The sequence below is a fragment of the Ambystoma mexicanum genome, chromosome 4q (genome assembly GCF_040938575.1).
Source record: "Ambystoma mexicanum isolate Mex_15411 chromosome 4q, UKY_AmexF1_1, whole genome shotgun sequence".
Lineage (NCBI taxonomy): Eukaryota > Metazoa > Chordata > Amphibia > Caudata > Ambystomatidae > Ambystoma > Ambystoma mexicanum.
In genome coordinates, this window is record NC_090928.1 from 28,475,749 (window position 1) to 28,499,723 (window position 23,975).

At 45.4% G+C, this 23,975-nt stretch overlaps 1 protein-coding gene across 1 annotated transcript in view; it reads left to right on the forward strand.

The window, feature by feature from the left end:
- TMEM200A (transmembrane protein 200A) overlaps positions 1 to 23,975 on the forward strand; it is a 554,693-nt gene that overhangs the window by 291,544 nt on the left and 239,174 nt on the right. The window contains exon 2 of the mRNA XM_069607383.1: positions 2,684 to 2,810. The gene's annotated coding sequence lies outside the window, so the exon portion shown is untranslated. The remainder of the gene's footprint in view (positions 1 to 2,683; positions 2,811 to 23,975) is intronic.

Below are 23,975 nucleotides of genomic sequence, written 5' to 3' on the forward strand. Positions count from 1 at the left end.
AAAAAGAAAAGATTGAAGTAAGGTATAGAAAGGCAGAAGGGCATAGGCACACAGGCACAAATGTGTGAATTAGTAAGAAGGCATAACAATGTACAGGATATGACTCTCACCCAGCTGCACTGCGACTGGCTTCCTGTGGCACTCCTCCACAATACGGCACTGAAATGATACCGTATAGGTTTGTCACTTTAGCACACATTTAAAAGGGGAGGAGTGCCAGAGTAATACCTGTCTTAAGTGGCAGGTAACAAATGTGGCGGTTGCTAGGTTGGTTTCCCACCCATCCTAGCAACCACCATATATACTCTGAAAATGGCACATTCATACCGACTTCAGAAGAATGTGCCACCTTCAGAATAGGTCTTAAGTACCGAAAAGGTTGTTTAACGACCTTTTCACTACTTAACACCCACTTGAGAATCGGGCCCAGAATATTTTTATCAGCACTTCCCTGGTTTGCCAGCTGTGCTACAGGGTGACTGCTCGCTTGGTGACAGCTCTGTTGTTTTTTCCTTGCCTGGTGTTTCTTGTGCTTGCAGCCATATTTTTCTGAGCTGGTCGGTTGCAAAGAGAAGGCTGTTTAAAATAAAGCAACTGTAGCCCCACTGTCTGAGGGTTGTGTTGCCAACAGGGCACAGCGCCTGGAGAGGGATGAGTGGCCCTGTGGTGTCTTGAATCTGTCTATTGGCAGGGGAAAAGCAGGCCATCTGGTGGGAGGTCCTCAGTCTGATTTCTGGGGTTGCAGAAGGTGTTTCTCAGCTAAGAAACTGTTAAGAGACTTCCTGATTCCAGCTAAAGGGATGCATTGAAGCAGAAGAAAGAAAGGAAAATGAAACACCATTGTGGTAATTAGCCCCGAATTCTCTGTGAAGGGACATCAGCCTAAAACTAGGCCCCCTTCTAACAAAATATTCTAAAACAGTTTTTAAACAATTTTGTATGAAAATGCAGGGAGTATGGAAACGTGTAACACTTGGGCAAACATAATTACACAAGGAGAAGTTGGTGTACATCATTTTTTCTGTAAATACTCTGTCATGCCTAATCTGAAAATCACAATCCAGTTTTAGTCACCAGCAATCCTGACTGTAAAAGAGTAAAAGAGGTGCATGCAGGGCCGTCACTTAGGGGGCACAGGGGTGGCAAACTGCCCCAGGCTTTGCACTCAGGGGCGCCTCGCGGCCGCCTTGATGGGACTTCGTGGTGCGACCTGTCATTAAGAGTTTTAAAAAAAGGATTAAAAAAAAAAAAGTTACACGCAACACACAGCATGGAGGGTGGGGCGTGCCATGGCGCACAGGGGATATAGTGGGCACTGGGAAGGTGGCACCGGCAGCACTGTACAATGTAACAGTTTGCCAGCGCCTGACCCAGCATGATTTCACATGGTTTGCTAACCTTACCTTTGCAGAGGACGCAGGCGTTGGAGTCGGAGATGAAGTAGTTAAGTGAAATTACTTCATTGACTGGACTCCATCGCTTGCGCAGCACTTGTGTCGGATTTCGTTGTAGCCTGGCCCAAGGTCCTTGGATGATCACAGCAGCGCCTGCAGGGGCTTATAGGCAAGATGTGCTGCAGCAGCAGGTAAGGTTTACGAATTTGGTGAATCCAGGGGTCAAGTCCTAAAAATGTAAATGGGGGGCTCATCAACAAACGCAATAGGATGTGACGTCTCCAGAAATTTACATATGAAGGTGAAATATGCACATTTCATAACATTGCCTTTGCATAACCAAGCGAATTGCATAGGGAGAATGGCATTTGCCTTTCACAAAATCAACACACACACAAAACCATGAGAGGATATTTTCATCTAATAGTGTTTTTGAAAATGTTAAAATGTGTGCATGTTTTAAACTCCAAAACCAATACAAATGTTTTCCGTGGAGTTTGCAGTACTGAATTGGGACATTTCACCTTTAGTCTGTTATTTTTCATCAGGTTATATAGTGCAGTGGTGAGGTGTCCGGCCTCAAGACTCTCCTCTTTGCCTCCTCCTTCTCTCTCCCTTGCTAACCACCTCTTTCTGCTCTCTCGCTATCTTCCTCTACTGTTGCTCAGTTTTGCTGACTGGTTGCCTGGTGTACCTTCAGAGCCTCACAAGTCCCAAGCCTCCCTCGCCAGTCTCCTGCACTTGCCTCCAGGCCTTGCACTTGCCGCAACACTACTGCACTTCAGTAACAACCCATGAGAGTGGTATCTCTCTGCACTTAACCCATGTTCTGACGGGACTGGGTGCCCTTGGTCCTATTGCCCCCCATGCACTTTCTGTTCTTTGTATCTGCATGATCTGAATGTACCACGCCTAGTAAGATTGTTTGTCTTGACTTATGTCTTCCCCTCCCATGCGTGGTTGCACTTTGAAACTTGTGTATAAGCACACAACTTGTGTATAAGCACACAATAAATAAACAGTCAATCAATCAAACCATATCAGCAGGTTGGCAGCATTTTCCAATCACCTTGATGCTTGAGCTCTGAAAGATTAGGAAGCAGCCCCTAGACCTTTGGACCATAGGACCATCTCTCCTTGGTTCACCAAGTACTGACTTGATTGTAGGACGTGTGTTTGAAATAATGTTTGTCTTTTTAAATATTTCTCCATAACTGTTAATAGTTATTTTCATATGTATTAGTGCATGTTATATTTGGTATTTACACATCTTCTATTCTCATTTTTAGGTTGTTTCAAGCACGTTATTAAATGCTTCAAACAGTAATCATCAAGAGCGCCTATCCTTCCTAATTCAGCTGCATGCATTCACTGGAAGCAAGACTAAAGAGTCCCATGCTACTGGGAAGTAAGAAGGTAAAATGCTATATTTGGAATTATTTTGCTGTCAGAGGATGTATTACTTAAATTGATGTACTCTGTGTGGAGCAATACAGACGAGTTAAATTTGTATTGTTATTTTTATTTCCTTATTTAATTTATTGGGTCGAAGCAATGCCTAGATAATTGTTTCATGGGTGATAATGTTCAAAGGATATACATTTTGTTTTATGAAATACATTTAAAAAAAGGAGAACTCCCCAATGACACCAAATTGATAACGTTTTAGTAGATGACAATGCGTTCCAACACAAATCAATATTTCATTGTAAGGTTTTTCAAATCTCCTGGAATCTAATGTTTCCTTGCAAGCCTATGTTGGGCAAAACATATTCCTTTTTACATTGTAAAACAATTCTGAATTTAAATCTTCCAGGGGTTACCGGTGAGCACCACAATCTTAAGAGTCCTGCAAAAGGTAGTTGCCTAATGGACAAACTATGATGATTTATAGTCTTCTGTTAAGTCCAGCCCGGCTAGTATGGGCTGCATGCTTGTACCCTAAGGGAGCACCTAGAAATAAAGATGCAGACACTGGGGTAGAAAAATGTTTCCATTCAATGTGCAGTGTGTTTTCTTTATGTGTGTGTAGTTATGTGTATATATTTATTTTCTGTTAAATGTTAAGTGGGGTAAGGTTTTTTTAATAGGAATGTTATGTAGGTTTAAATACCAAGTAGGGGTTGGACATTGATTATATGTAAGGAGATCAAATAGGAAACAGTGGGTAGAGGAGACGTAACATGGTGTGATGTAGAGGGATAGTGGTGGCCTGCCTGAGGCCGCTTACAGAGATGGGACCAGCTACAGAGGCCGTTCTCTGGCCTCACACTCCACATGTTTGGTACTTGAGTTTAGGTAAGGAGTCTGTTGCATCAGACTCGCGCTAAGGCTCCCCGAGACGCATCTGAGGAAGGGTGAGCTGATGTAGCAGACCCCATTTAGTTGGTGCTCATGCCAAGGGAATCCTAGGGAAAAGAGGTAAAGGTATAAGTGTTTTCTATAAATAAATGAAGGTCCCCTTTGGGATTCCTATAAAATTCACTCTGGTGTCTGTGTCCATTAGTCATCTACACACTTAGGGTGCAGCCCCTCTTCAATTATTAGCAATTTTATTTTGAAGTGCAGTGCCTCTCCCTACCGGACGGGCATGGTGTGCAGGTGTGGTGGTTCCCATGGGGAGTGACCCTGGTCCGGGGTGCGGGAGGTAGGCACCCTTGGTTGGATCAGGGCTGGAAAATAGGGGCTACACAGATATATTATGCTAATGAAACTGGACTGTACATGAGAAACAGGCTCACATCAGGAAAAGGCTGGTGTCTGGACAGCAATGTAGGGAATGGATGCTGGTGGGTGGAGAGGTGAAAAGAAAGGGGACAGCAGTGGTGAGCAGGGGGAGGTGTGAGCCAAGAAGTTAAAGGAGACAATAGCATCTGAGGGAGAGAGCATACAGCAGTAGTTGGTGAGAATTTAGAATGTGCAGAGGAGGTGGTAACATCAGGAAGAGGTGATAGAGTGGAAGTCAAGAACAGGTGGTAAGAAATGGGGCATAGGAGGAGGTGGAGAAGCCCAAGAAGATATCAGAGGCCAGCATGACACAAAGGAGGTGATATCAGGGGGAGAATGAGTGAAGCGGAAGAGAGGATGGAAGGAACATCACAAAGGGGAGGTAGCAGTAAAGATGGTACAGAGGGTATTGAGAGTGTAACATCAAGGGGAGTAGTGGACCCCCTAGAGAAGATAAAATCCCAGAGCAGCCGGAGCACTGGAGGTGTTAACAGCTAGTGGAGAAACCAAGACTGACGTGGTGGTGATAACCCAAGGGGAGGTAACAGGAGCTGAAGGAGGACTAGTAGAAGGGGCAAGACCCTCAGATAGTGAAGGGGGAACTCGGGTGATGGCATGGGGGAATCAGTTGCACAGAATAACCTTTTCCTAGTAATCTTGCAGGACTCAAAGCTTGTAGTATAACTGGTTGTACTTTTTTAAGGAAATGGTACATAGGTTGTGCAAGCTTGAAACCGAAAAAAAAATATGTTGGTAAAGCTACTGTTTTATTTTGATTCATTGTATCAAACTTAAATGTTCTTTAAAGAAAAATATTTTATTAGTTTCACAGTTTGAGCAACAACATTACATTTCAACATGTAGCAACCTCTGAAGAAATGCCACGATTTCCCCTCCCATCCTCCTGCTTATTTTTCATCTACATCCCAGTCCATCTCTCTCCTCTGTATCCCTCCTGGCCTATATATATCCGTATCAGCTGTGATTTGAAGGTCAGGGCTGGGAATGTTTGGTCGTATTCAAGCAGCGGGTGACCAGACTGCTTGGAACTGGTGGAGTTTTCCTTCTTTTGCAGCCAACCCTCTTTCGGCTACCAAAATGTCCCAGACTTTGATCCACCATCATTTCAAGTCTGAGTCCTCTGCCGTTTTCCAGCAACGGGCAGTAGTGATATGCGCTGCCAGCAACAAATGGATTATTAACTTTGCTCGAGCTCCTGACTTTGGATATACCCTTTCACATGGCGCCCCTAGCAGCAGGGTCTTTGGGCACAGAGGGAGGCGACTACCAGTAATGTCATGAATCACTTGTATAATGTTCTGCCAGAAGGTGCGCATTAGGGCACAGTCCCACCGCACATGAAAGCCCTGAGCCCCACAATTTCACCAGCAGGTGGGGGTATTAAGGGCTGAAAGTGGTGAATCTGTACTGGTGAGTAATACCACCAAACAACAATTTCAATGCACATTCATTGTTCATCACACATTTGGATGAGGCACGGCCTCTAGCCCAATTCTCGATCCAGGCCATGTCATCCAGCTGAAGGCCTAGATCTGCCTCCCAACGGGACATGTAGTCTGGGCTGCAACAGTCTGTACAATTCTGAAATTCCTCCCTTGTATGGCCTCCCCAATATTATGTTCCAGTGGGCTCAGGGACCGAGTGGCCTTCTCTCTTATTTCGGGGTGAGTAATCCACTGGCAGAGCTGGGTGTTTGTGAACCCATCCACCTCAGAGAGTTTAAATTCTTTTTTACAATCTTCAAATGAGCGCGATTAGCCCTCAGCGTATGGTTGTCCCAAAGTGATTAGGCCTCCTTCTTTCCATCACTTGAAAGCTCCCCGAGGGATACCCAGTGTGAAGGCTGGGTTACCAAAGACTGGGGTGAGTGGGCCTGGCCCCCTAGCGATCTTTTTCCTTCATAGAACCCCATCCCATACCTTCAGAGTGGTTTTCGTTGATGATAATAGACAAGGCCATTGCTTACGCGATGAGTGGGGAATAAAGGGTAACCGACGAAGGGGCAGAGCGCATTGAGCTTGCTCTATCTTCATCCACCTCTGAGCCTGAGTATCCACCGACCACGTGTGCAAGTGGGACGTTGGGCGGCCTCTGCATATCTCAGTATATTAGCGACCCTGCAACCCAGATCCCCCCTTCATCACCCTCCCAGGAATCCTGGATTTCTTCCCCCGCCAAATGAAACCCAATAGTTTGCATTCTAGCCTTTCCATTACGGGCTTGGGGATCTTTATAGGGAGGGATGAGAAGCAATATAACAATCGGTGGAGGAGGTTCATCTTGACAGCAGTGATCCGTCCCATCAATGACATTTCTTGTCTCACCCATCTCTCCAGGTCCTGTTCTAATGTCTTAATCAAAGAAGGGAAATTAGCCCTGTAGAGGTCCCTCTGAGAGACCGGCAAGTGAACCCCCAGATAGGCTACAGAAGTCGTGCCCCAGTGGATCGGGCAGATAGCTTGGACAGTCCTTATATCTTGTGCGGACAAGCCCATCCCCACAGCCACTCATTTCCCAAAATGAATGTCAAACACGACTACCTGCCCAAATGCGTGAAGTTCGTGTAAGACCACCTGCACTGGGGTGGATGATGTTGGTAATAGATAAGAGCACATCATGGGCATACATTTAGACCTTATGGAGGGAGTGGGGCGAGTCCTGCACCACCTGGGCATAAATTGCATTATTCCCTCGTATGTGTTGGGCCAACGGCTCCAACGGCTCCATAATAAGATAGGAGTGGCAATAACAGGCAACCCTGACGTGTTCTGCAGGTAAGGGGAATTGGGGGCGAGCGTTCCGATTGATTTGGAGTGAGGTATTCGGGCAAAATAGTTGACGGCTATTTCCATTCTAAATTGAGGCCCGATGGCAAACGCCTCCAGTGTCAGGTGCAGGAAAGACCAGTCCACCCTATAAAACGCTTTTGTAGCATCCAATGCCAGGAGGGCCAGTTTCTCATTGTTGTGAGCGGCCAATTAAATTAGATTTAATGCCTGCCTGATGTTGTCTCCCTTTTTTCTGCCCTGGATGAAGCCTGTTTGATCAGAGTTAATCATTCGGGGAAGAAGTGGGGCTAGGTGATTCACTATCACATTTGAATAGATGTTAGCATCAATAATCATAAGCGAGATCGGCCTATACGAGGGACAATCCTTAGAATCCTTCCCCAGCTTAAGTACCGAAATTGTGTTGGAATTTCGCATTGAGGGAGTTACACTTCCCACCTCCTGGAATGAATTAAAAAGGGACGTTAGGGGAGTCGAGCAGTTGACAACTAAACAGTTCATAAAATCTTGGTGAAAAACCATCTGGGGCCGGGGTACGGGATTTCAGGGATTTAATAACAGCCTCCACTTCCTCTGTTGGAGCGGAGCTTCCAGAGCCTCCATATCCTCCTGCGCCAGCAATGTATTGCCTCTGCACCTCTATCAATCTGTCTGCACTGGCCATGTTCTCCAGTAAATGGATTTGTGCTATCTGTAGTTTCTCCTGTTCTCCATATTGAGTTACCCCTGCTTGGTCCCGTAGACCAGTAATAAAGTTTTGCTGTCTAGTTTTCGCTAGTTTCCTCATCAGGAGGTGATTGGCCTGGTTACTTTGTGCATAATAAGTCTGTTTAACTGATAGCAGGGTCTGCACCGTCTCCTCTGCATACAGGGCCTCCAGTTTATTATGTGAAACCGGAGGGCGGCGTTAACCTTAGGGGACCATCCCTTCTTGTTTTTCCCTTCAATGTCCTGTATCTCCTGCTCCAGGTGGGCTCTCGTCTGTTTCTTCCTTCTGTAGTATGCTGCTGTGTGTGCTATTAAGTGCCCTCTGATAACCGCCTTCATGGTGTCCCATGTTGTGGCTGGGGAATTTAGTTCTATGGGGTTTTCTCGGAAGTAGTCCTTCATTGCTTTTGTCACCTCATCTCTTAGGGCCATATTGTTCAATATCGAGTCATATAGGCGCCATTGTGGTGTTAATAAGGGGGCCCGGGTTCCAGTATCTAATCTGTAGTGACTCCAGGGCATGATCTGTGAGAAGTTTCAGGGCAGTATCCACCTTATTTGTGAAGGATAAGAGATGGGACAACACTAGGAGCAAGTCAATGTGCGAGGAAATGTGGTGGACTTGAGAGAAGAAGGTGGAGTCCCTTTCCTCCGTGTGCAGTACCCTCCAGGCATCCACCACACCCAGGGATCTAAACAAGTGCAGGATTCCCAGTGCAATTTTATAGTCTCTGGGGGCTTACATGTGTGATTTGTCCTTGTGCGGGTCAGAGGCCCCATTGAAGTCTCCCCCGATGATGACCTGGCCTTCCAGGAATGGGAGGAGGGTGGACTCCAAGTCTGCCAGGAAACGTTCCTGACCCTCATTCAGGGTGTAGATTGAGACCAGTGAGTGCAGTTGGCCCAGGAGCATCCCTTACACCCTTATGAAATGGCTGCCAGGGGCTGTGATGGTGTCTCATTCCTAGAACGGAACATCTTTGGCCACCAGGATAGCTGTTGCCCCTTTTTTGGTGCCTCCCAAGGCCAGGAACTGCTATGGGAAATCTTTACTCCGGAGACAGGCATAGTCCTCTGGCAGCCGGTGGGTTTCCTGGAGAAATCTCACTGCTCCCTCTAGATCTCTCAGACGTTCCAGTATGGACTTCCATTTCACCGGTGAGTTGAGGTCTCTGACATTCAGAGTGATGAAGTTCACCTTCTGGAATGGCGTTTCCAAGCTCTCCTCTGTTGACATTACGGGGGGTGAATGGAGAGAAAAGTCAAATGATCAGAAGTTGCCATTCATAGTATAAGGATTTCTGCGTACCTGGTCCAACTGAATTTTTCACAAAAAAGAACAACATAACTTTGAACTGAGTTCGAACTGTGGACTCCAAACTATTCGACTGCCACAGACCATCGGTAGTACACTCCAAGGGCCTTCAGGTACATCCACCTTGCAGTCGTGCTTAGACCGTGTGAAAACTGCCATTACTAACATCATGTTCCCTGTTTCTGTAAACTCCGTCGGACCGACCATCAGGACCCTTGACCAGACTGGACGTCTCATTTTTGGGGGGAGGTCATCTGTATCCCGAGTGGAGATGAGAGGTGAGAGAGGAGCCAACTTCTTTATCCAAAGAGGCAGGGTTCAATATTGTTTCTTCTAAATGTGCAATCGCCCAGGAGACCCCTTTGTAGGAAAACTGGACCGCAGTGGGGAACAGCCAGCGATGCCTGATCTTTTGGTCTCGAAGGAATAGTGTCAGTGGCCTAAGGGCCCTCCTTTTCTGTATGGTCACTTCGGCTAGGTCCTGTGGGATTTGCAGAGTAGACCCCTGGAACGACAGTTCGTCACGGGAGAGGCCTATCACCATTATTGCCTCCTTCTTCGTATAGAAGTGGACTTGGGTGATCACATGCGCAGAGGAGTCCGTTTCCAATCCTCTGTGGGGTTGCAGTCTGTGATGTCACTTCTCAAGATATGGCTGAAGGGATTGAAATAGGTCCCCTACTCATTCCGCCAGGTCCTGGTCTGGGACCGAATCAGGCACCCCCCTAATTTGCAGGTTATTACGTCGGCCCTGTTCCCCAAGTCCTCCTGCTTGTACTCCAAGTTCTCATTTCTGTCCGTCTGGGTACAGATCTTTTGTTGTGACGCTGAGTGTTCCTGAGTCAGGTCCTCTACTTCTCCCAGTCTTTGCTCTTCCTCCGTCACTCTTTGATCCGTATGCTCGAGTTTGGTGGTGAGTTCTGTCATACAAGAGTGGAATTCTGATTTAATATCCATCATAAACACCTGAATATTTTCCTTGGTAGCCAGTTGTCTGGCTTCTCCAGGTGATGATTGCAGCGTGGATTTGGTTGTCTCCGGCTTCTTTCCCTTTTCCCCTGGGGGCATGGTGGATCACCACTCTTCAGGGCTTTAAGGTGTTTGACATAGTAGAGCTATATCTTAGAGCAATGCAGAGCTCCTGTCGATGTAGGAGGTAACCGGCATCTGTACTCCGTTAGCTGGGAAAGTTCACCAACGTTCGCCCTTGTTATAGGGTGGGCGCTCAACCTCAGGATCCGGGCTACTGCAGCGATTGTTGAGGTGCGTCCCAGGCTTTGTGATCCAATTTCTCTATAGTGGGGGAGGGGGAAGCCAGATGGTTAGATGTCATGAATTTACCGCCCCTCCAGTTACCCCAGAACCCTGCAGGGCTGTCCCGGTGGTGTATAAGCTTAGCTGTTTCAATGGGCCCCATTGGCTGGTGGCACTATGAGGGGCAATCCCCGTCAGTTCCAGGAGTGAGTGTGTGAAGGAGCCGTCCTCTCCATGGGCTCTGCAGTGCAGGAGGGGGTGTCCTCCTGTCCCCTCAGTTAGCTTTCCGTATTCAACTGAGCTAAAGTTCTGTCTGCGCTGGCAAGCCAGCCGGTGATCTTTTAGCTTATTCCTTCACCCAGAACAATGTGAACAGTGAGGCGGGGGGTAGACACCTCCTCTCATGCCCAGGGTGCTCATCTACGTGTTCCCCTCAGGGCAGGACAGCTCCTCTCTTCCAGTGCCAGCCTGCCCCAATCATATGCTTACCGGTGGTGTAACGCTGACATCCACTGCCCTGGGGATTGCACGTTATCATCCCACATCAGGACTACTGAGACACAAAACCTTCCTGTTACGGCTGGTGGCTTCGCCAGCGTGTAGGTTCAGTGGGAACCAGGGATTATTTTTCAGGCATAGGGCTTCATACGGAGTTCATAAACAAAGCAGGCACACTGGTGGCGTTGCTGGCCACACCCCCAAATTTAAATGTTCTTAACCCACTTCCTCATGTTTTAATCATAAGTAAAATTCATAAATTAATTTGCATTCTGTTTTGTTTTTATGTAAACATATCTAATATGTGTTGTTTTACATTATTGTTAGTCATGCTCACAGTTTTTATTTTTCTACGTTTATTTTGCATCCTGAGAATTTGGAGAACTCAATATCTGACTGCATTTGTGATCATTCGCAGTTAAATACTGTATACAAATCATAAAGTCATTAGTCTTTGACAGGCCTCTCTCTGATTGCTCCATCCTCAGGCGCCATGCCATTGGTTCCATAGAGATTGGGAGAGGGGAAAACCTGTGGAAAGGGGATGAGAAGTAAAATTAGTAATTGTAATCCATCTGACTTGTTGATAATCTGGGATAGACGGCCTCTTACCTTAGAGGTGGAGTGTGGGAGTTGGGGATGGGGCCCAGTCAATGAACCCCTTCACTGTGCCTAGCATACATTTAGTATTGATTGCACTGCCTGACACACTATGCCTCCCAGCCTCCTCTCTAGCCAGAGCTATTTTTCTTTTCATTGAGAACTGTTCGGCAGTAGCAGAGTGCTTAGTGAGTGAAAATAGGGAGGCCTGGCCCAGGCCTCGCTACTCTGACAAAATCCTTCTTGCAACAGAGGACATCACGTTCCCTGGGCTGGAGGAAGGTGATGCATGCCACAAATGCCTACAAGACTGGCCACGGAAGCGATACAAATGCCCGAGATCGAAAATGAGACGGGCCACGTGGAGTTTTTAAAGCCATGGTCCAGTGCGACCAGAATAAAATAGGAAAAGAAAGGGATGGATTGGCCACAGCTGTCTGGTGACAATAAGGAACAATGGTAAAGAGAAGGTGACCAGAGAGAGGGGATGCCCGGGTATTAAATACCTGCATGCACAAACATGGATGAAGGAAGTGTGGGTGTTGTCAGAAGGAGAGTTGGTGGACCGAAATACCAGACAGAGGGTGAACATTGGTGCAGATTGGTGGAGAGTTGCTCGTGCTGTTGGCAAAGAGTGCAGGTGTGAGGTATTCCGTGTGAAAGAGAGTGGTATCAACCATATGAGAGTGGAGTGGCTGTTGGGAGAGGGAGTGTAAGAATGATTGGGAAGAGAGAAGCTGTGGGGCGATAGGAGAGAGTGACAGTAGAAGGTGGAAGACATATATTGGATGGCAAGATTGAAAGGGTGAAACAGAGAGCGTGTAAGTGAGAGGGAAAGGAGACCAATGCAGAAGTTTAAGTTGGGGAATAGGATGGAGAGCGAGAGGGAGAGGGGAGAATTGAAAGTGGAAGATTGGAGGGACAGAGAGCCAGAGGGAGCAGTAGGAGGGAGGAATACAGAAAAAAAGGAGGAGAGTATGAACGAACGGCAGGGCAGTCTGGTGTTGAGAGCGAGACGGTGGAGGAATAACATTAAGATGGAGATGAGGAGGGATGGAGGAGGATAAGACCTGGAGACCGAGGTGAGAGAGCGAGAAATAGCAAGAAAGAGAGAGGGAGAATGAGGTACTAGAGTATGGGGAGGGAAGAGTAGGCGAGAGAGAAAGAAGGCACATAAGGACATTACACTGTCTGATGCCATCTATATAGGGGGCTCCTTAGCAGAATCCTGGAAGCAGTGAGATAAACAAAGCTGCAGTATAGGATAGTGTACGATTGCAGGGTGTACATGTCGCTAATCCTTCATGATGGCTGGCTAGTGGAGCGGGGAGGCCTGGGCTAGAGTGGAGGGAGCTCACATCATGACACGAGTTAGACTAGGGACTGCCATGATAAGTCTGGCCTTCCTGTTGCCTATCATTAACTAATGTGGAATTGGACAATCAAAAACCTGAAATATAGAACCGTGTCCCATATTCTTAATGCCGTCTGTTACAGCATATGCACTAATTAAGTTTTAGAGAGAATACTCTTGGGAGGAACTGTCAACTACATATTAGGCTAATTTAATTCATGAAAAATATCTTGCTCAGTGACCTACTCTTTTCAAATAGTTTGTGAAAATATTCTTGTTAAATACGTTGCTGATATTTTAGAATGGATTTCATGGTATGCGTTTCCCAAAGATATTGGCAGAGAAGAGCAACAGTCTGCAGGGTTTTTCCCTCTCACAAACATAATATTCTAGCCTGCTGCCAACTATCTGGAGTCTGTTTGCAAGTTTTTGCGGATATGCACAGCTTGTGTCAATATACCTAAAGATCCATAATTAGGGTTTATGAAATAGAAATGAAAAACCACGTGGGCCCACTGACAACCAGCTTCTGGATATTAATGTTGCTCTTTTAATGTCTCAAATATATTTGACCATGCATCCTGTTTAATCTGCTTCCATAATGCAGCTAATAGTTTCGAGTATGCTTAATGTTCTATAAGTCACCTAATAAGGTGTAGATTGGTTGATACTATTGCCAAATTGCTGGCCTCCTTTCATTTCAATTTACTAGGAGTATTTTGTCACCGTTGTGCCAAATGTAATTCTAGGTGCAAACTTCAATCCTGAATAGTTTTCATTCTCTTGCATCGTTTCTGATTTGTACTATCATAAATGAAGCTATCTGACCACTGATATACATTTTAAAAGCATCTCATGTAAAATATAGAAACATAAACTATATTAATGACTAGGTATGGATTTATCAATATATGGCAGCTTGCAATACCTGTAGAAAATCCTGCAAACAATGTTCTTATTACAGGCTAGTGGTGACATCACCACTGACATTTAATACAAAAGGACATCACTCCAGAGTGACTGCAGTTATTGGCAGTGGAGGCAGAGGAGGTTGTGCAGGAAAGTCTTTCTTCTCTAGATACTGTGTGGAGCCGAAGCTCTCTATTTAGACTCCGGAAAAGCATGGAGTGCCGCGGAGTCACTGCAGACTGACTGCAGTTCTTGGCAGTTGCGGTGTGGCTCCAGGACTGGGCACATCATCTGAGGACTCCTATTGAATTTGCCTCTTTCTTAGGGTAAAAGAACAGTGAGCTTTGCTTTTTGCTACTTTGACTGCCCATCGACACTTACTTTCTCTTGTCCCCCCTTCTTATCTGCCTCTCCCTCGCTGGGTTACAAGTCGAGTGCTGTTGGAGTAGTCATCCCAGCGACTATATGAGGTGCTAGGAGTCTAACAATGGCAAAAGCCAATCCCCCCAAACCCGCCCCATGTGGGGCGGTGACTCGTGCCACCAAGCAGGCATGCCGCTCCTTCTGCCTAAATAAAATCAAATCAGCAAAGCAGCCGCTCGCCAATGCTAAACATGGTATGAATAAACCTGTCTTCTGCCCAATAGAAAATGACAACATACTTTGAATTTGGTTGAGACTCTCCCAGGGGCCCTCCATCCAAGAACAGGTGATAGACAGTGAGCTAAATACTTGATTGAGACTCTCCCAGGGGCCATCCACCCAAGAACAGGTCAATAGGCCGTGTTCGTGCTGATTGAGAGACTCCCAGACCCCCCTTTGTTTTGTATACTTTGAAACGAAGCATCATACGGTCAAGAGCAGGAGTGACTTGAGTGCGAAACTGGAGCAACAGCAGTGTGACATCCACCCGGTTAACCTACTCCAAAACTCCTTCTTGGTTGATAATAATCAATCCCTTCTGAACCACTGCCTAAATCTGAAACGGCTTTCACTAGCCCCCAAGGAATGTAGCCAGATAAACACTGGGAACTCAAATCTGTTGGACACACCTAATCTGAAACAACTGGTATCGCCCGAATGTTATTATTGTTCAGACAGTGAAGGGGGGAGTCCGCATTTGCCCAGGAAGTCAATCCTAAGTGCCCTATCGGATTCTCCCTTGGATAATATCATACCCAGACTTGATGCGCTATTCTCCCTCTGCTCAAAGATGGCAGAGGAACACTTATTGATCAAACATATGATGGGACAGATTTTTGAATCTACGAAAGCCCAATTTAAGATTGATAAAGCTGTGCTCCCCCTTTCCAGACATACTTTAAACAACATACCGCAGGAGGGGATGAATGGCCTGGAAAAGTGGGTGACCACCATGACCAGTAAACCAACTTCGACGTTCTTTGCCCCAAACAAGATAGTGGCTCCCCATACAGTGATTCTGCAAGGTCAATAACAGCGGCTACGAGAAAGCAAGCCCTTGAGGCCATTGATGCTGAACAGTCAATTCTTACTACTCCTGGCATTTCACCCAGGAAGAAAAAGAGGCACAGGAATAAGACCGGTGGCGGTCGCCTTCAACTCAGGGTGAGACTCCTGCTCTTTTGGCACTGGCGCTCCCCACCCTCAAACTTCAGAATCCTTAAGGGGATCTATCCAGAACTGGCAAATATTTGGCTGTTAATACTCTTTCGGATGGTTCTATATGACAAGTGTCACTGCACAGACCTTTGGATGAGCCATTGATTTAATGGCGGCTAACGGTTCTCTCCCCTCTAACCACAAAGACAACAGTGCACCTGGCCCATTGGCCAACTGCAATGCAGAGGGTCACTATATCAGGCAAAATACTGGCGCCCCCGGGCAGCAACTCCCTCTGCCTATTTATACTCAGGAGGTCCGTGGGGAGGGCAGATCGAACCCGCTCCTTGCTGGATGGTAATCATCTGTGAAGTCAGGGAGAAGGCACGTTGTAAATGGAAAGTCGCATTCAGATATCATTAGGAATCAAGCTGGTAAAAATATATTAAAATAGTTGAAGGAGAGCCTTTGGCAACTAGTCCCTTTTTGAATTGAACATAGCTGCTTCAGCTGTTACAGCTCATTCCTGACCTCAGTGAACTCACCTCTGAGGAAATAGTGAGTCTAGAGCTGCCTCCTTATCACAGCACTACCCATTGGGTACTGTTGAAACTGGCATCCTCTTTGATAGCAGAATGTGTCTGTACAAACGCTAAATTGCTATGTGATTTGGGCTTTGACATCTTCGCCTTCTATCCTGCTGCAGAACAGGTTGCCTGGACACATGTCGGCCCCATTGGAACCAGCTGGTCAGCGACACATGTAAAGGGTAATAAAAAAGGGACGCTGTCTTCTAAGGGGAGAATGAACGGGCCTGGTCATAAGTCCCTTCAGTGGACTGAATTCAGGAAACTGAAATCCTCCAAGAGTGTTGTATAGTGTTCACAAGAAAGAAAGAAGTGTTCACAAATGATAAGTCCGGATTTTATAGCCAGGGGTCTCCCTTCTGCACGTTTTGAGCATGGGACAAGGCAGGACTCCTGAGAGTAGCACACTCTCGAACTTTCCCAGCACAAGACTACAGTTCCGTTCTCAGGTATCTGGATCTTCAGTGGTTACGTCTCTTTTCTACAAAAAGTCTTTTGCCTCTGAGGATCTGATGGGTGCAAAATATTAAAACAAAACATTCCTTTCTGTATGTACGGTGGGTGATAGCTTTTCACCCCTGGATCCCCCTCTTCCGGGCTCAGATCCCTCTCGAATAGCAGCCTTTATCGAGTGTGCAGCCTCCCTCTGTTTGATTCAGCTGTGTGGTGGCAGACTCCTCTGCAGCTGGTTTCCCCTTAATTTGCCATTCACAACTTTCATTCCACACAGTTCGGTGATGAACGGCTTGGCTTTTTTTCTTGTCTCTGGTACTACAGTAGCAAGCATCTCTTCCGGCCCTGATTATGAGTGTAGGAGGGCTCCAAGTACTGTTGACATATTCTGCAACACATGCTAGCTATTGTTTGCAGTTTTATGATTCCTTTCACGGAAGCATTGTGCATCTGGGTCGAAAAGGGCAGGTCGCTTCTCTCCTTTTTGCCCCTTCGGTTCTCACTGCTTTTCTCCTCCTCATGAACAACCGCCCTAGGATAGCTGTCTCATTGTGTGGTATGCCTTGCTCTTAGCGATCTAGTGCTCCAACTTTTATCCCTGTGGGAGGGGAAAGGGCCGTCAGGTGTGTTTGGTTCTGGTCATTTGCCTGACTTCGCCTGACCCTTGTGTTGGAACATGTCAGGTAAATGGCCCTAGTGTTAGTCCGTTGTCGTTCATGGTGTAAGAAAGCGTTTGTGTTGGAAAAGGGTGGGGTAGAGTGTCTGAGTATCATACATGGTAGGATGGGTAAAAGGTGTTATAAGAAGGGGGATACCACCTCTCAACCGTTGGCGTCCCACCTCCATTCCCTGAGGACCCTCCATCCAGGTGATGCTCCCGCACTGGTCCACCCCCACAAACTGGATCCAATAGCGATGGCCTTGCCCTGGCCACCTGGATGACAGATCCCCGGGGACTAGACAGGGAGACACGTTCAGGTTTCTCACAGTAGTTACATCACAGATCTTTACTATTCCTCCAAGGAGCATAGTGCCGCTCTTACAGCAACCACTGTGGCAAATACTACTGTCTGGTCCCATGTGGCCACGGCCGATTGGGAGGGAATGATTAAAAAATCCAAAGCCTCTCGGGCTCTGGGTCCTGACGGCCTGTGCAATGCAGTCCTGAAGATGGATCCCACCTTCTGGGCTGCCTTGCTGAAACAGCTTTTCCTTCGCATTTGCGAGGTAGGCGACATCCCACAATCTTTGCGAGATTCGATTTTGGTCTCCACTTTTAAACGAGGATCTCGTGCCGATCAGACCTGCTACCATGCTGGACTGCAGTTCTAGACTTTTTGCAGGGTTGATTCTTCAACTGTTGAATGAGTGGGTGGAAAGTGAGCATCTTCTTGCCCTGCACCAGTCGTGCTTCAGAAGCGGTTTTAATAGCGTCCACTCTATCTGGATTCGCCAGACACTTATGTCTGATGCTTACAACTATTCAGGTACACCATTGTATTTGTTTTGTGGATTATAGTGCTGCCTTTGACAGTGTGATCCGCTCCCGCTTGTGGGATAAACTGGCAGCGTTGGGCATAAAACTCCTGTGTTGCGACACTAGGGTTAGAGTCAGACGCTCGTAGGAGGGAGCATTGTCAGGGTTCTCTCACACTAATATGGGACTGAAGCAGGCATGTGCCTTGGCACCCCTCCTTTATAACCTCTATGTCTCTGACATGCAGCAGTCTTTAAAATCAGCACACAACTTTGTTCCCCAATTTGGCAAAGTGGAGACAGTCTGCCTTATGTACGCCGATGACACAGTGGTCATTGACAGGACCACCATGGGATTGCAACAATCACTAAATGCACTGCAAGCATATTCTAAACTCAATGGTCTGAAAATTAACATCTCTAAGACCAAGGTCATGATTTGCGGAGGAGGAATAAGAGTAAGGAGGCATTTTCATGGGGGTTCAATAGTGTTCGGCTGGATTCTGTGCATGTCTATAAGTACCTTGGCGCGCATGTATCGGTTTCTCTGTCTTTGACTCATTTGGAGGATGGGATAGTAATGAAAACTTGGGCCAGGTGATTGGCTATTGGGAGGGTTATTCTTGATAACGGGGGCACATCCATAGAAGCCCTTGTTATTGCATACAGGGTGTCCATCATACCAACTATGCTATATGCTCTCGAAGTTTTCCTTGATGGAGTGTTGTGGTTGCCAAAACCTGAGCCCAAAAGTCTGCGCTCCATACTGAATCTACTCAGCTCCAGTTGAGGCCTTGATACTGGAACTGGGCCTCCAGTCACTTTTGTACTGCTGGGAAGTGGCGGAATGTAAGCTCCGGGTGGAGATCAAATACAACTGGAGCACAACTCCTTCCTTTCTATACTCTACACTAGACCATAGAAATTTTAAATCAAAAAGCACCTGGTACAGGGAATTGGAGACCACAGTGGGAATACACTGTCGAGACATCAATTTACCTTGTTCTAACATGTGTGATGTCCCTATATATTTGAGTGGGTTGAGTCGCAAATCCTGCATATATGATCATATTACTTTTCTCAGTAGACTGGCGGCGATGAGCAAGTATGCTGTGTATTTCCAGCAGCGTGATTTAGGGATTCTCCTCACAGATATCTTGTCACTCTCTACCTCCCCGCCCATACAAGATTCATACTTTATCTACAATTTGACATACTTCCGGTTCTGGCCAATACAGGTGCTTGGGGGGTGATAAAAAGAGACAAGTGCCTCTATCGGCTATGTACCGACCATGTTGGAACAGCGTGACATGTCCTCATGGACTGCAAGGTTTTGAATGCTTTCTACTTAAGGGGATCTGCCAAATTTGTACATTTTGGCTCTGATCAGTTTTGGAGTATGTTATATTGTGGCGTCATCTCTGCTTCTGTCTTTCATGTCTGGCTCAAAATTTACTCAGAGTATACATTTTTTAAGTGACCACATATCGAGAGAGAATCAATGAATTTATGATCAATTCGAAAAATGTGTAAAATGAAATGCTCACCTATGACTATTTTATTGGTTTTTGATGATGTATTTTTGTATTTTTAATGTTATTCTATTGTATTTTGTTGATTTTATGTGCGAAAGGACATAATGGGCCTCATTACGAGGTTGGAGGTAGCCATGCCCTTAGTAAGGGCATGGCTACCCCCAAACTCGGGTCCGGCACCCGGTCCCACGAAAGGGTTATAACTGGGCCATTCTGACCTTTGCGGGCCTGGTAATTCCCCTTTGCGCGGGACCCGATAGGGCTCAATGGAAATGGGGAGGATGGTAGCAGCGGTACAGTTCATAATGGTACCGTTGCTACCATCCTGCTCTGCTCACGGGTGCTGCTCTGCATGCGTGGTCTGGCCAGGCGTGCAGAGCGGCACACGCAGGCAGAACTCGTAATGTGGCAGCATGGTAACAATGGCGCTGGTAGCACTACCGACACCGTTGTTGCCTTACCGCCACTTTCGTAATGAGGCCCAATGTTTCCTAAATGCACAAAAAAAGGACATCACAACAGCTCTGTAATCAGTTATGTTTAATTTGTGACATCACAATGCCTGCTGCTGCAGCCCGCAGAGAGCACAATTACATCTGCCACTGTAGCACTTAACCAAAGATGTGACAAGCTTTTCAAATGTCTTTCTTGTGAAATAGCTTTCTGTGACACTTTAGAACCATTAATAGATAAGGAACTGTGTATTGGAGTATGTTTTGTACAGTGCTGGAATTTCACACATGAGAGGAAGAATCGGCATGTTATTGGTGATTTTTGAATCATAAAATAAAAACATTTTTTGGTTGAATTTTATTAAACTGCTTAATTAATTTTTCTGCATCACATTTGAAACTGCATGTTAGTTATTTTCTAATCCAAACACGTTCTACTTTGATTATATGTATCTGCGACTGGAAGATTGCATTATATTAATCAAGAGGCAAGCTATTAAAGGGGATGACAATGTATGGCCATGTGTTATAAGGAATAAAATATCCCCTACTGTATGTAAAAAAGATATTGCAAGTCTCCTCACAGTTCTGTGGCCTTATAAAGGCACTCGGGGTCGCGAAACTCCTAAGTGACTTGCAATATCTTTATAACGTACTGTAGGGGTTACTTTATTCCCATATTTAAATGGCCTTTTATCAGCAAATGGAAGATGTACACACTTTGTTAAAATCCTATTGACCAATGCATGTCTATCTTAACAGAAGTAGAGCTGGAACGTATCTCGTGCTCATCATGCTCTTTTTTCAATCCAGTGATTTTAGGAATTAATTAAACAGAGAATAACATTCAGAAACCACCACGAGCTTGAGAGTAGAATGAGAAAGGAAATCAAACAAAATATTCTGTTAGATTTGTTCCTGATGCGGTCTATGGTTTTCTATTTGTGTTATTATAATTTACTTTTGTGAAATATCATCCTAGGATGACACTGGCAGTACGTTTTGTAATCAGTCAGTCATTCAAAAAGGTCTACAGAGCTTTTAGAATCGGGGCATTGTATGCCAGCAATATTAGGGATCTATGTTGGACTCTGTTACATTCTTTTGCTGAGGGTGATCAACATATTCCTCTAAAGAGGCAAGGTTCTTGAAACTATTCCCTGAGAGAATCGCCTCTTAATTATTAACGCATTGCATTTGAGAATCTCTCGCGGTTGGTAATGATGTCATAGATCTACCTTCAGATGTCAGGTTGAGATTGTTGCACTTATAAGCTAAACTTGACTTTAATGGAGCCAATGAGTGGGTGTTGTGTTGAAGATTACGATTCATATGAATTTGATTTGCACATTGATAGGGCTAGAAAAAAGGAGGAGAAACAATCTTGTTCCTTCTAGTCTTGTGATTAAAGGCTATGTATGGATGTCACACATTGGAAGCTATTCTGGTTTTGGCAAAAGTCACTGCAATACAGTCTCCAAATATACATTTCCTGATATTACCGACCCAACTAACTCTTCTTGCCATTATAGTGCTCTGTGGCTCTACCTTAGGCTCCATAATTCCAGTGTCAACATAATGCAAAACATTGTTTATGAGAGAAATAGTTATTTCGTTGACATTAGCACAAGAACACCCATTAAGGGAGACACATCAGGGGATAGATTAAGCACCATATTTCTAGAATCAAAATGAATTTCCTTCTCTTAAACTTCAGGGACCTTATTTAAAGTCACTTCTACTTGTGCAGGGAGTGCTGAATAGTTGACAGCGTGGACTAATAACCGGAAAGGTTCACTTTGGTGATTTAGAAGTGTTATGAGAGTGAGCAAGCACTGGTTGGAATCTCTTTAGGTGCTTACTCCACAATAGAAAATGAATCAATTTCATCTTTCAGGGTTCACATCATCTATAATAGAAAGAGAGGCAAAGACAGCTTGATTGAACCCCTTCAGAAAGTTGAAGATGTTTACAACTGAACCCACCTGATTTTCAACTTCAGCCTTAAGACCCTGGGATGAAATGTGTGTGCTTTGTATCTCCTTCAGCCTCAATAATGGTTGATACAGAATTGACATTTCCCTTAGGCCACTCTCAACAGAATGTATACATAACCATAGGTTTACTGTTTGGGGTATCTGTAGTTCTTGAGCTGTACGTCTGGGTCATCTCCTGATGTAGCTTATAAACCTGGACCTTGTTGGGTGATACTTGAGCAACTGTCACCTAAAAATTGTTAGAAGAAAAAGAATGTATGATAGAAAAGACAAAGGAGAAGTATTGTGTGCATTTGTGATATGGCTTTCCGTGCTGTCCCTGCTTTCCATATGTAAGAAACGTACTCATTTTCTGTCGTTCAATTTTTAGTGCCCTCTCGGTAAGAGAGATCCATGGTACGCATCCTTATTTTTTCATGCCATCCGTGGGATTTGGTTGTGTGCTCGCTTTCCCCTTATCCATTTTGAGCTTGAAGTGGAGTGAATGACAATATAGTATAATCTGAGCTGAAACAAAACAATACTTTTTTCTTAAACCCAAGTAGCAAATTATGTGCTCAAAATCATTGCATAAAGTGCATTCCCATTCCCATGGACCCAACAAAAATTGTTAAAATTAATGCCTAATACCAAGAAACTCTAAATGGCCCTTTCCCTGTGAACAATGTACATTTCATAGTATTGACAAAAAGTATGAATACATGCAAATAATATTAATAGGTTCCATAACAACCAACTTTAGTAAAATGGGTTTACATAGGTCATGCTCAGTTACACATTGAATTCCAATGAGGCATGAGCAGAAATGCCAGCCAGGAGCCAGAGGCAAAGGGTCAGAATCAAAGCCAGAGGTAACATCGAGTTTCTCTGGGCATAAATAAATATTTCCTCTGTATGCCATCACTAATTTTGAATCTTCCCAGCTCCCGAGAAATGTCAATGTCAATGTTTCCCATTCTTAAAAAAACAAAAGTAGATGCTCAAAAGCACGAGCCTGCAGTTACCTCTGCCACAGAATGGGGGACAGGGTAAGAGGAAATCAAATACCCTTATGTCAAACAAAACGAGGTAAAACCAATCAAAACAGTCCAACAACAGAGCCACAACCAATGAAACAAAAATAAAAAATTGTTATCAAGCAAAAGGGAACCCGACTTCGACATCAGCGACGAAGCCAAAGAGCATAGATGGAATTAGTTACAGGACATTACATTCAGCAGTACTAGTGGAGCCGGCTCAAAGTCTTTAAAGCCCCCGGATGCTGCCACTACAACACATTCCTTAACTGCCTAGAACAGGAGTTTACAGCCTGTGGCTCTCCAGATGTTTTAGAATATGACTTTCATGATCCAACACCTTTGACTATTCTGGATAGGGGTGGTGGGAGTTGTAGTCCAAAACATATGGAGAGCTAAAGGTTGCAGACCCCTTGCCTAGAAGGAAGGATAAGTAACCACAAAGTTATGAAGAAATGGAGGACAGGGCAGGGGACAGAGGGAGGCAGGATGGGCAGTAGCCAAAAGCCATGGGGCAGTCAAAGAACTGAAGTTCAGTAGTCACCAACACGCAATCCTCTGATGTTACATTGGATATTGCAATGCTCAGTGTGTGTGCATTTTACCCCAATGTCATCAAACTAGGCTAACATCTGATCATAGCCCAGTTCAAGCAGCAGACCTTCCCATTAAACTATTCTCAAATGGGATAGCAGAGATCAGGAAACTACCCCAGCTGCTTCGCTGATTTCTGTTTTTTTCTATAGCCTTTTTTGTTTGCCAAAGCACTTACAATCATTAATGAAATGGTGCATAACAAGGAAATTATATCACTGCATAGAATGAAAATTACTGTCATGGCCACAGACCCCAGAACACAAAAAACACACCATCTAGTGATGGGGGCAATGGGTCACTTGACTCACTTATGTCCCTTTGGGACCCATAAACACACACTTTATTTCAGTGCAGGAGTGCTTTTATTTTACAAGAACTTTCCAGGAGCTGAAAGCCTTTATTCCAGAGAACATCTTCATGTGCTGACTCATCAGGTGTGGCAGGGTGTGGCAGGGTGTGGCAGGCAGGCTTGACCTGGTGGGCGTGGCTTCAGAATCTCAGCTATATAAGATGCTCCATCCTTAAGGCCGGTGCTTCTCGTTACTGTGCACTTGCGTGCAACGTGACGGTCACCGTTGCATGGACCAGTTAACTTAACTTTGAAACAAGGTGTTATCTGCATACTCACCTCCAGGAAACCGTGCTTCATCGCTTCATCTGCAGACTCATCTCCTGACATCCAGTGATCTTGATCCCGATGCCGCAGCACCGC